Source organism: Danio rerio, chromosome 1 (genome assembly GCF_049306965.1).
Source record: "Danio rerio strain Tuebingen ecotype United States chromosome 1, GRCz12tu, whole genome shotgun sequence".
Taxonomy (NCBI): domain Eukaryota; kingdom Metazoa; phylum Chordata; class Actinopteri; order Cypriniformes; family Danionidae; genus Danio; species Danio rerio.
The window spans coordinates 52,542,501-52,556,120 of record NC_133176.1 but is presented as its reverse complement, the minus strand read 5'-3'; the positions used below and the strand labels follow the sequence as shown (position 1 = coordinate 52,556,120).

The 13,620-nt window shown below is 44.3% G+C and overlaps 1 protein-coding gene across 1 annotated transcript in view; it reads left to right on the top strand.

Annotated features, from left to right (window-relative positions):
* The window catches only part of gsk3bb (glycogen synthase kinase 3 beta, genome duplicate b), an 834,817-nt gene that overhangs the window by 166,932 nt on the left and 654,265 nt on the right, over positions 1-13,620 (top strand). The window lies entirely within an intron of this gene.

The following is a 13,620-nucleotide window of genomic DNA, read 5'->3' as shown; positions in this document are numbered from 1 at the left end:
GGGCTCTGTGTTTGCATGAAGTTACCCATAATGTAAACATGTAAATGCAGCTTGTTATCACTGAGTCCAAAGACCAGTTAGAACAGTTATACAGCCAAGTTATTTCACAATAAGCAGCTCTATGGCCTTCTGCACTCCAAGCGAAAAAAGAAAGATTGACTGGTTTATGCTAACTTAAAAAATGTCAGCCTACAGCTCTTTAAGTCTCTCTTTGTTTTGGTTAGATATATGATAGCAACATGCTAAATAGTGTTAAAACATGCTAGCAACATATTTATGTTATAATATGCCAAGGATGCTAAATGCACGTTAGCAGCATGCTCATTCATGCTAGAAACATTTGAGCAACATGATAATTCATGCTAATAATATGATACACATACTCAAAAAGTGCTAATTCATGTTATCAAATTGTTAAAACATGTTAGCTATGTGGTATGACATGCTAACCGCATTCTAAAAACATGTTAACAACATTATAATTCCTGCTAACAATAGAGTATGTCAACTAGAGATATGTCTGTAACATTGTAATTTGCATTATTAGTTTAGTAAGAATGCTAGAAAAATGTTAATTCATGCTAATAAGATGTTAACAACATATTCATATTAGCAAAATGATACAACAGGCTGACCATGTGGTAACGCATGCTAGCAGAATTTTAAATTATGCAAACAATATGAGCACAACAGAAATATGCTTACAACATGTTCATTTAGGTTAGCAAAATAGTTAAACATGTTACAAACATTTTAGCAAGTCATGTTAATTTATATTAGCAAAATATTATACATGCTAGAAAAATGTTAGCAAACAAAATTAATTCAAATTATAAATAAATATTAAAACATGCTAGCTAGATGTTAGCTAGTCATGTCAATTCATATTAGCACAACAGTAAAACATGCTAGAAAGATGTTAGCAAGCATATTGATGCAAATAATCACAACATTAAAACATGCTAGAAAGATGTTAGCAAGTCGCGTTAATATCATCAAAATAAAAATAAAAAAACATGTTACAAACATGTTAGTAAATCATGTTAATTCATATTAGGGAAATAATAAAACATGCTAGAAACATGCTAGCAAGCAATGTTGATTTAAATTATGAAATGATTAAAACATGCTAGAAAGATGTAACCAAGCAATGCTAATTAAGATTATAAAATATATTAACACATGCTAGAAAGATGTTAGCAAGTAATGCTAATTGAAATGATAAAAAATTTGAAAACATGCTAGAAAGATGTTAGCAAACAACATTAGCTAAAAAATATAAAGAAACATTAAAACATGCTAAAAAAGATGTTGGCAAACAATATTAGCTAAAACTATAAAAAAAACATTAAAACACGCCAGAAAGTTATTAGCGAGTCATCTTAATTTATATTTGCAAAATAATAAACATGCCCAAAACATGTTAGCAAGCAATGTTAGTTTAACTGATCTAAATATTAAAAGATGCTAGCAAACAATATTAGTTAAAATTATAAAAAAAAAAACATTAAAACATGCTAGAAAGATGTTAGCTAGTCATGATAATTTGCATTAGCAAAATATTAAACATTCCAGAAACATGTTAGCATGTAATATTAGTTCAACTGATCAAAATTTTAAAACATGCTAGAAATATGTTAGCAAGTCATGTTAATTTACATAATCAAAATATTAAATCATGCTACAAACATGTTAGTAACCTAATTTTAATTAATTAGCGAAATATTAAAACAAATCTAGAAACATGTTAGCATGTCATGTTGATTAACGTTAAAGTCACAGAACAGAAAGTTCCAAGAGCAGAGAGAACAGTTAGACAGCCAAGTTATTTCACAATAAACTCCTCTGTGGCCCTTTGTACTCCAAAATGAGAGAAAAGGAAAGACTGATTGCTTTATGCTAACTTCAAAAATGTTAGAAAATGCTAGAAAACATGTTAATTTGTGCATGCTAGCAACATATCATTGTGTTAATATGCAAAGCTATATTGATTTAAATGACCAAAATATTAAAACATGCCAGCAAGATGTTAGCAAACAACATTAGTTACAACTATAAAGAGACATTAAAACATGATAGAAAGATGTTAGCAAGTCATGTTAATTTATATTAGCAAAATATTAAACATTGCAGAAACATGTTAACAAGCATTGTTAGTTTATCTGATCAAAATATTAAACCATGCTAGAAAGTTGTTAGCAAACAATATTAGCTAAAATTATAAAGAAATATTAAAATACGCTAGAAAATTGTTAGTCAGTCATGTTAATTCATTTTAGCAAAATATTAAAACAAGCTGGCAAGCAATGTTTATTCAAATTATCACAGTATTAAAACATGCTAGAAAGATGTTAGCAAGCAATGTTAATTCATATTAATAAAACATTATACAGATGTTTTAGTAAGTCACTATAATTATTATTAGCAAAATATCAAAACGTGATAGAAAGATGTTAGCAAGCAATGCTAATTAATGTTAAGAGCACTCAGTTCCAAGAGTAGATAGAACGTTCGAGGTTACAGAAGTAACCCTTCGTTCCCCGAGGAGGGGAACGGAAGTGCCATGAATGGGAGGATTCGGATCAGAAGCCGCTTATCTGGAGAGTATTGAACGGGCCAATGAATGAAATTAATTGGCAGCGTAAGCTTGCGCAGGTGTGCGACATCTGCAATTATCTCAGCATATAAGCACACCTGAAGCCAGCAGACGCCATCCTTTTAAGCTGAAGAGACTTTCAAACAGCTAAGGGACAGTCATTATGGCGACGGAATATGGCACTTCCGTTCCCCTCCTCGGGGAACGAAGGGTTACTTCTGTAACCTCGAACGTTCCCCTTCGGTTGGGGAACTTCAGTGCCATGAATGGGAGAATATGGAAAGCGCCATAATGACTGCACCTTACCAACACCCCCGATGAGGAGATAGTCAAGCAAGCGTGACGCACCCACATCATGGGGGGCGCGGTCCTCCAACGTGTCCCTGGCCCTAATTTATCCTACTTCAACAGAAGTTTTACGGATTTAGATATATTTTTTGGGAAGTCGTGAGCATCTAGATAATTCTAGGAAATACGACAGTACGTTGGGAAGCGTGCAATCCCGATAGGGAGGACGCTGCGGAGGCCATCCGTTACCCAAGGGGGGGATAGATGGCAGAATTTACCTATGGACTAGCCCTAAAAAGGGGGAGTACGCATAGCAAAGAGTGGTTAGCGGAGAGGGAAGACACGGGTCCGCCCAGGGGGGGACTTAACCGTGGCGGAATAAGCATATGGGATCGCCTAGTGGGGATCACGCATAGCAGGCACCTATACCCAAAACGCGGGCTGACCAGCGGGCAGACCTACAACGTAGTGGGCCAGCAAGTGACTCCTCCGCTGAGTCAGTGCTGGGGGCCACGGAGGAATCTGCAGGGCTCACCTGACGGGGAACTTTACTGACAGATAAAAAAGGCACACGTACCTCCGTGTTAGGGAGAATGGCGCAGCAAGCGTGTTTCAACACCCTACCGAGTTGTCTCCTCAATCACCAAAGGGTTACCTAATACCCTTGAGGAAACCGGCTCCACTCGCAGATTGTAAAACCTTGCAAATGTGTTGGGTGTCGCCCAGCCCGCAGCTCTACAGATGTCTGTTAGAGAGGCGCCGCGTGCACGCGCCCAAGAGGATGCAACGCTCCGAGTGGAGTGTGCACGTACTCCCGGGGGACACGGCTGACCTCGACTCGAATAAGCGAGTGAAATGGCATCCACAATCCAGTGGGATAATCTTTGTTTCGATACGGCACTTCCCTGCTGCCGACCGCCATAACAGACAAAGAGCTGCTCAGATGATCTAAAATTCTGAGTACGGTCCACATAAATGCGCAGAGCGCGAACTGGACAAAGTAAAGAAAGGGCTGGGTCTGCCTCCTCCGGGGGCAGCGCTTGCAGGTTCACTACCTGATCTCTAAAGGGGGTGGTAGGAACCTTGGGCACATAACCGGGGCGGGGTCTCAGGATAACGTGAGAGTAATCCGGCCCGAATTCCAGGCACGAGTCACTGACCGAAAATGCCTCCAGGTCCCCGACCCTCTTGATGGAGGCCAACGCAACCAGCAGAGCTGTCTTCAGGGACAGAAATCTTAGAGATACTGATTCGAGTGGCTCAAAGGGATCGGATCGCAGACTCGTGAGAACGAGGGCGAGATCCCAAGAGGGCATGAGAGGGGGGCGAGATGGATTAATTCGCCTAGCACCCCTAAGGAACTGGATGACCAGGTTATGCTTTCCCACGGTGCCGCCAGCTACCGCGCTATGATAAGCGGAGATGGCGGCCACGTAAACCTTGAGAGTGGAGGGCGACAGCCTGCTGTCCAACTTCTCTTGAAGGAAAGAGAGCACAACACTAATCTGGCAATTTCGGGGGTCTTCTCTGCGAGAGACGCACCATTCAGTGAATAGACTCCACTTCAGGGCGTAGGCGCGCCTCGTGGAGGGGGCTCTAGCCTGAGTGATGGTATTAACCACCGCAGTCGGTAGGTTACCTAAGTCTTCCTCGCGTCTAGGGACCACACGTGGAGGTTCCAAAGATCGGGGCGAGGGTGCCAGATGGTGCCCTGTCCCTGAGAGAGTAGGTCCTCTCTCAAAGGGATCCGCCAGGGGAGGGCCGTCGCGAGGAGTGAGAGCTCTGATATCCAGGTCCGGTTGGGCCAAAGGGGCGCAACTAGCAGAACCTGTTCCTCGTCCTCCCTGACCTTGCACAGAAACTGCGCGAGCAGGCTCACTGGGGGAAACGCATACTTGCGCATGCCCCGAGGCCAGCTGTGGGCCAGTGCATCCGTGCCGAGAGAGCCCTCGGTCAGGGAAAAAAACAACTGGCAGTGAGCGTTCTCGGGGGAAGCAAACAGATCGATCTGGGCCTCCCCGAATCGCGCCCATATCAGCTGAACAGACTCGGGGTGGAGTCTCCATTCTCCAGGGCGTAACAGCTGTCGTGAGAGCGCATCGGCTGCACGATTGAGCGTGCCTGGGACGTGAATGGCGCAGCGATTTCAGCCGCGGGTGACTCCAGAGGAGCAGACGGCGGGCGAGCTGAGACATGCGGCGAGAGCGCATACCCCCCATGCGGTTGATATACACCGCCGCCGCCGTACTGTCCGTCCTGACCAGCACGTGTTGCCGCTCCAGCACCGGTAAAAAGCGGTGGAGAGCGAGGAACACTGCCAACAGCTCTAGGCGATTGATATGCCAATGCAGCTGGGCACCCTTCCAGAGGCCCGCAGCCGCATGCCCGCGACACACGGCCCCCCAACCCGTGTTGGAAGCGTCTGTTGAAACAACAACATGGCTGGACGCCTGTCCCAGAGGCACACCGGCCTGTAGGAACGAGGGGTCGTTCCAAGGGCTGAGGGCGCGGCGACACAGCGCAGTAACCGAGACCCGGTGTGTGCCCGCGTGCCATGCGCGTCTGGGGACCCGATCGTGAAGCCAGTGCTGAAGTGGTCTCATATGGAGCAACCCGAGCGGCGTGACGGCGGCTGCGGATGCCATATGCCCCAGGAGCCTCTGAAAGAACTTCAGTGGGACCACTAGTTTGCTGTCGAGCTCCCTCAGACAGTTCAGCAACAGGCGAGCGCGTTCCTCGGAGAGGTGCGCTACCATGGTGATCGAGTCCAGCTCCATCCCGAGAAAAGAAATCCTCTGCACGGGGGCGAGTTTGCTCTTTTCTCGGTTGACCTGAAGCCCCAGTAGGCGGAGATGCCGAAGCACCTCGTCCCTGTGCATAATCAATTGCTCCCGCGAGTGGGCTAAAATCAGCCAGTCGTCGAGATAACCGAGTATGCGAATGCCCGCGAGCCGAAGGGGCGCTAGGGCACCCTCCGCGAGTTTGGTGAAGACCCGCGGAGACAGAGAGAGCCCGAAGGGGAGGACCTTGTACTGCCACGCTCGACCCTCGAACGCAAACCGCAGAAATTGGCGGTGGCGTGGAAGAATGGAGACATGGAAATACGCGTCCTTCAGGTCTATGGCTGCAAACCAATCCCGAGGACGAACGCATTGGAGAATGCGCCTCTGCGTGAGCATTCTGAACGGCAGCTTGTGCAGACAGCGGTTCAAAACGCGCAGATCTAGGATTGGCCGTGACCCACCGCTCTTTTTGGGTACGATGAAGTATGGGCTGTAAAACCCACTCTCCATCTCGGCTGGAGGAACCGGCTCGATTGCACCCTTCGTCAGGAGGGCAGCAATCTCCTCTCGCAAGACAGGGGCGGACAGGGGGTTGACCCTGGAGAAATACACGCCCGTAAACTTGGGGGGCCGTTTCGCGAACTGAATCGCGTAACCGAGTCTGATTGTGCGTATGAGCCACCGCGAGGGGCTGGCCCGCGCTAACCAGGCAGGCAGAGCCCTCGCTAATGGAGTCATCGCTACAATCGCTGACGTACCAGCGGTGGGGCAGCGCGGAGTGGGTGTGCTGATCCGGGAAGCACGAGGGTCCCGCGGAAAAGCTGGAGGAGAGCGATTCGCTCTGGCTCCGCACCCTGACTCCGGAGAGGGGGCTGGAGGGCTGAGGGAAGGGAGACCGTCCCCCCAGCGCTCGTGAGCCACTGGCGAAGCACGTAGAGTCTGCGAGCCGGAAGGCAGCGCGTCCCGGACTGGCAGAACTCGTGCAGTCACATCCGGGGAAGGGAAAAAGTGCTCTTTTACTGATGTTTTGGTGGCACTGAAAAGTACCGTTGTTATCGGGGCCCCGCCCTCCAGCGGGGAAAGAGCAAGTTTCCTCTTCTCCGGATGGCCTGTCTCAGGGACGCTTCGCGGTCCGTTTACCGGACTTAACGGCGCCCTGGGCAGGAGGGGCTGCCTGCTTTCGAGGTGAACGCCGCGCCCGCTTGGCCGGAGGCGCAGGCGGGGCAGCACTCGTTGGCGGGCGCCCTCGGCGAGGAACAGCGGAGGTGGATGGCTCGGCGGGCGGAGCGGGCTTACGGCCACGCCGATAGATGACATTGCCCATCGCATCCGACTGCTCTTTCACCGCCTTGAATTCCTGGGTGAATTCACCGACGGTGTCGCCGAACAGGCCAGCCTGGGATATGGGCGAGTCAAGAAAGCGAACTTTGTCAACGTCGCGCATATCGGCCAGGTTTAGCCAGAGGTGGCGTTCCTGAACCACAAGTGTGGACATCGTCCTCCCCAGCGCACACGCGGCGGACTTAGTAGTCCGAAGAGCATAGTCGGTCGCGGTGCGCAGCTCATGTAATAAGCTTGGGTTGGACCCGCCCTCGTGCAGCTCGGCCAGCGCCTGCGCTTGGTAGCGCTGGTAGGTGGCCATCGCGTGCAAAGCAGAAGCAGCCTGGCCCGCAGCCTTATAAGCTCTGGCTCCGAGGGAGGCAGACAACCTACAGGCTTTGGACGGGAGGCGGGGCAAACCCCGCCACGTAGAGGCGCCGCGCGGACAAAGACTGACCGCGATAGCGCGCTCCACTGACGGGATCGCCTCATACCCCCTGGCAGCTCCGCCGTCAAGGGCGGTGAGGGCGGAGGCACTCGCAGCACGGGCAGAGAAAGGTGCCCTCCAGGACTGCGTGAGCCTACTGTGCACTTCCGGGAAGAAGGGGACGAGAGGCTTCGAAGGCTTCGCCTTCTGGTCCTCTACGTAGCACCCATCTAGTCGGTCCGGCCGCGGAGCTGGGGGATAAACCATCTCCAACCCCACGGCCGAAGCAGCCCGGGAAAGCACGGCTAACATGTCCGCTTCAGGATCCGATTTGACAGCGCTCACCTGCCCGGAGGGGGCGAGCGGGTCCGGATCTTCGTCGGACAGTGAAAGCCCACCCTCCGATGCCGCGGAGGACATCTGATCTCCGGTGTCAGCGAGTGTGAGAGCTACCATCTGGTTAGACGGATCACTCTCACCACCCGAAGCTTGGATGGAGCGCCGTGAGGAGCGAGAGGTCCGCGAGCCCGTGGGCGGCGGATTAGCTCCCGCTGAAACCCTCAGATCTGCCCGAGCGCCCGCTGCTTTTTTAGAACAGGAGGCAACTGGGGTGGCTCGCTCTCTTGCGAAAGTTAGCCGCGATCTTAGCTGTGCAACGGTCATGGCATCGCAATGACGACATGAACCGCCCGCGAGCACCGCATTAACATGCTGGACCCCCAAACATGCAATGCAGTGATCGTGTCCATCATCCGGAGACAGGAAACCCCCGCATCCAGAAACGCACAGTCGGAGCGCCATCCTGAAAAGGACGTGCTGCACGACTGTGTTGCTCTTTTAGGAAAGTTGCAACTATACGCACCGCTCTGGAGGACCGGACCCAAAGAACCGCAGGCAAGGGAGTAACCCAGCTCGACCGTCTGCCACCGCGAAGACCCACTCTGGACCGGGAGACACACTCGTTCGCTCTGAAGTGCTGATCAGCAAGAGGAACCCTCATCGACTCACTCAGAAAGGATCTGAAGCGAAAAGGATGGCGTCTGCTGGCTTCAGGTGTGCTTATATGCTGAGATAATTGCAGATGTCGCACACCTGCGCAAGCTTACGCTGCCAATTAATTTCATTCATTGGCCCGTTCAATACTCTCCAGATAAGCGGCTTCTGATCCGAATCCTCCCATTCATGGCACTGAAGTTCCCCAACCGAAGGGGAACAGCAAGTTGCTTGCTGTGCTAAATGCTCAACAAAACGTTCTGTTGTCTTTATACTTCTACAGTTTTAATATTATCAGCCAATATACACAAGTTCTTGAGGATTTCTGTAAGGGGATTTTTGGGCCACACAGAGAAAACCATCCTGCATACTGGACGAGTGAGTTGATCATGACTTCCTGAGTATGTCTGATGGATGTCAGGCTTCCCAGACCCTGATTATAATGTGGCTCTGACTTACTTTCCTTTTCCATTCACGTTCTGGGAATCTTGATCTTATTTGCAGTGTTGTTTTTTTGCTGGTTTCAGAGTGACACTGCAGAAAAGTAGGAGTTTTTAAAGTAACAGATGTGTCTACCTATGCAATTAGGCCAGCTATGATATGTACAAGTCTTATAACTACTTATTATCTCAAACTATTCAACCTAACAGAACAATTAAAGGGATGGTTCACCCAAAAAATTTACATTTGCTAAATAAACTCATCGAAATAAAACATCGATTAGCTCCATGGGATATTAATTTTGTTTTCGCCTGTATATGAATCACCACAGACCACAGTTTCAGTATGGTTTATTGTTCTACTAAAGAAAAAGGAGTCTTACATTTTGGTCAGCCATAGGGTGAATATATTAACAGCACATTTGAATTTTTTAGGTGACCTATGCCTATAACTGAGCAATGCATTTTTCTCCTAATCATTCATTTAACAGGCACATCCTGTATAAAGCTAAAAAAAATCATCTACCTTAACTGAACACGTTTTACCGAACCAGTTTAGATCTTTAACTGCAGCACACCACATCTTCCTATAATAGACAAATGTTTTATTACCTGCTGGATTTTAAATGGAAAATTTGTGTATTGTATAATACACAATGATGGATGATTTGCATAGTGTTTAAGTGTTTTGAAAAGCTTCTGCTCTCCAAGATTACATATCAAAGACTATTGAGTACAATATTGAGTCCTGCCCTCCAGGACAGGAGCCAATCATCAATCGCTATAGACTGATAATTCTCGAGGCGATGAGCTTGGACCAGACGTGTGCTTTTATGACAGGTTTTGTAGTCAACAAACACATTGAAATTTCTGCAAATACTTTCTTCACAGACATGAAAAATATATTTAACAAAAGGCGTGAAATTTTTGCTTTTAGATGACCCAACTATAATATAAAAATAGTATACAAACATATTTTGAAAAAGCCCAGTAAGCGATCAAAATTAAGCAAGTTTATACTTAAAATCAAGAACAATTCAAAACTTAATTCAAAGTGAATACTACTACCGATGGCATTACTTCCATATATATATATATATATATATATATATATATATATATATATATATATATATATATATATATATATATACAGTATATATATCATATATCATATATTCATTTGAGACTGTTTCAGTCAAACAAGACATAGAAACTTACATGTTTTGCAATGAACAGGTTTAAAACAAACTAAGATTTAAATAATGATGACAGACATTTCATTTTAAGAGAAAAAAAAATTAAGACAAAGTTTACTTTAGAAGACTAGTGTGATCAGACATTATTCAGAGGATGATTATGTGTAACACGGTCATTGGTGAGGTTGGTGTCGTGATCTCGTTACTTTTGAGTGAGCATGCGCATTAACTGAGGCAACCTGAAAAACTGCAGATTTTGTTTGATTCGAATGTTTAGAAACTAAACTTATTTGACATGAGGTAAGTTCATCCTTTAAAATGCACATCACATGACAGCAACTACCTGAACGCCTGAAAACATGTAAACAAAGAGTTGCTGTCATTCCTGGAGGAGATACGTCATCAAGACCAAGTTGTGAATTACTTCAGAAGACGTGTGCGATCTGATGAAGCATTATTCAGAAGATGATCACATGTAACACGGTCATAAATGAGGTTGGTGTCGTGATCTTGTTCCTTTCGACTGCACATTAGCCAGGCAACTTGAAAATATGCAGATTTGATTTGAATGATTCCGAATTAATGATTTCGAAATGAAACTAATGAGATGGTTGTTGTTTAATTTTATTGGTGATTCCAAATATGTAATGTAATCGTAAGCCTGGTAAACAGTTTTGGAGAATTTGATGTTTTCCCATGCAGTCAGAATGCCTGAGAGGCATTTAAAAGATGGCCGCCGAGTAAAATGACTTGACTTAAGGCTGGATTATACTTTTGCCTTGAGTGATTGGTGTGACCCACTTTGTCTGCCTTGCGCATAGCTGTGCATTTATACTTCTGCATGCTGTTTGTGTTGCTCTGCAATAACACTTTCGAAATGCTAGCTGGCAGTAGGCTATGTTCCTGAGTTTCTTTGTGGGTGTTTTGTTTTTTTTCTGAATGCTACCTTAATGTAAAAGTAGCTAAAACTCGCTCATTCAGAGGCGAGAACTGGGGACATGCAACAACATTAATCATACGGTAAACTCAAAACTAAAGTTTCCATACGGAGCTCCTTTACAGGACTCGACACTTGTAAACACTCGCTCCATCGGGCTTGCGGCTATCAGCACCGCCCACACTAATCACAGCTACCAAGCTGACCAATCACAGAACTTGCGCTACACATTGTTGCGACGTGTAGTTCCATTTTTCGAGAGTTGTGCATCAGCGTCGGCATCAGACATGGCGAGGGCTATGTGACAATGTGAAGGCTGCACCAGATCATACGTGTGCACTTGACACAGAAGTATAAATCAGCCTTTATAGGGACTTTAATATTACAAGATTACATTACAATAAAACAGAAATAATGCAAAATTCTACTTTAATTTAAATGAACTGTTTTCTATTTAAATATATTTTTAAAATGTAATTTATTATGTGATGCATTATGTGAAGCAGGATTTTCAGCATCATTACTCCAGTCTTCAGCATCGTGTTTCTTCAAGAAACTAGTCTTGTGAAAACAAAATGGAGCATACAGTGGAAGTGACAATTACTGCAATTAAGGACACGTGCTCTCTCTGCATTCTGTCTTTTGCTTCATCCATTATGTAGAAAAGAAGAATGTCAAAACAACAACTTACTCATCATGCTTTCTCATAGCATCCTTTGAATCTTGCACCAACGATCACTGGTGGACGTTGCCACAAACATTCCATGTGGTTTCCCTTAAATGATGAAATCTTTTGGCAATGAAAGGTGGTTTGTAAATGAAAGGTTTACATACAGCCCCCTTTAAATCAACATGCTTTTACTTGAAATTAAAAACGAAGATACTGAGAATAAAAAGCTATCAAAATTAATCAAGTTTAAACTTAAACCCAAAAACAATTCAAAACTTAATTTAAAGTGAATAATACTTCCAATAGCATCATTTCCATATATAGCAAATATATAAACATCATCAATTATTTACATTTTTCAGTAAAACAAGACATACAAATTTACATTTCGCAAGGTACAGGTTTGAAAAAAAAAACAAAGATTTAAATAATGATGACAGATATTAGATTTTGAGAGAAAAAAAAACATAGCTTGCTAATTAAGTTGAAGACAAACACACAAAAAAATCAAGTCTGTCTAAAATTTCTATGGACATTTTTGAGTTGTGCTTATTTGGAAAAGTTCAGCTAACTAAAACAATAAGTTTAGCAAAATAAAGTTTTGAAATCCTCACTTTAGTTTGCTAAGACCCTGTACACATGAACAGGGCTTTTTTCAAAACCACACTCTTTTTTAGTGGTTTGGCTGTTTGTCCACACGAAAACACAGCATTAGGTGACTGAAACCACAACTTTCTGAAAACTTCGGCCAGGGTGAATTACACTCTAAACACTGAAGACGAGAATGAGGCAAATTCTGCGCATTCGGGGGAAATGAATTGCGTATTCCGTATTGTTCAACCATGGGATGGTAATCTGCCCCTGTAGTCACGTAATGTAATTAACTTGTGATATATACCTAATTTCCGTTTGATAAACTCAGTATGAAAGTATCATTATCAACACCTCTTCGTTCAACATGCCCATTACATCCATTACAGTGTGTTTTTGCGTTTTCACGTAGACAGATAAAAAAAACGAAAGCAGGGAAAACTCAGTTTATAAAAATACCAGTGTACATATGGACATGGCCTAAAACCATTAGATTCAGTTTTAAAAATGTCACTTTAGTTAGCTAAACTTAATGAAGTCAGTTTAAAATATTCCCTTTAGTTAGCTAAACTTAATGGAGTCAGTTAAAAAAAATCACGTTAGTTAGCTAAACTTAATGGAGTCAGTTTTAAAACTTCATTTTAGTTAGCTAAACTTAATGGAGTCACTTTAAAATATTCACTTTAGTTAGCTAAACTTAATGGAGTCAGTTTAAAATATTCCCTTTAGTTAGCTAAACTTAATGGAGTCAGTTTAAAATATTCCCTTTAGTTAGCTAAACTTAATGGAGTCAGTTTAAAATATTCACTTTAGTTATCTAAACTTAATGGAGTCAGTTTTTAAACTTCCCTTTAGTTAGCTAAACTTAATGGAGTCAGTTAAAAACTTCACTTACATTTTTTTTTTACTTTTCTAAATAAGTAAAACTCAAAATAATTCATGTTTTATAAGTTGAGCCAACTCTCTCTCTAAGCCGCCCCCCCCCCCCCCACACACACACAAATAACTTTTATCTCTTTTATCGCTAACCCCCTCCTAGCTATTTATCTCTAATTTAGCCCCCCTAAAACAAAAATCCTATAATCGCCCCTTGCTAGGCTATCAAGCTAATGATAAAGATGATAATAATAACAGTAACACAAAAGGATTAACGAATGGAAATCTGATTCTGGACTAAATATATCCCCAGGCATTTAGCATTAAACAAAACCGAAAAGGAAATGACAGCAAATCACCCTTAAAACCCAAGTGCATCTTCTGGCAGACGGGTTAATTATGAGGTTTGGGCCTCAACATGTCAGACAGCAGAAGATTCATGAGCCGTGCGTCATTACACCGCTAAATGGGATCTGCTTGGATACTGAATCACTGGATTT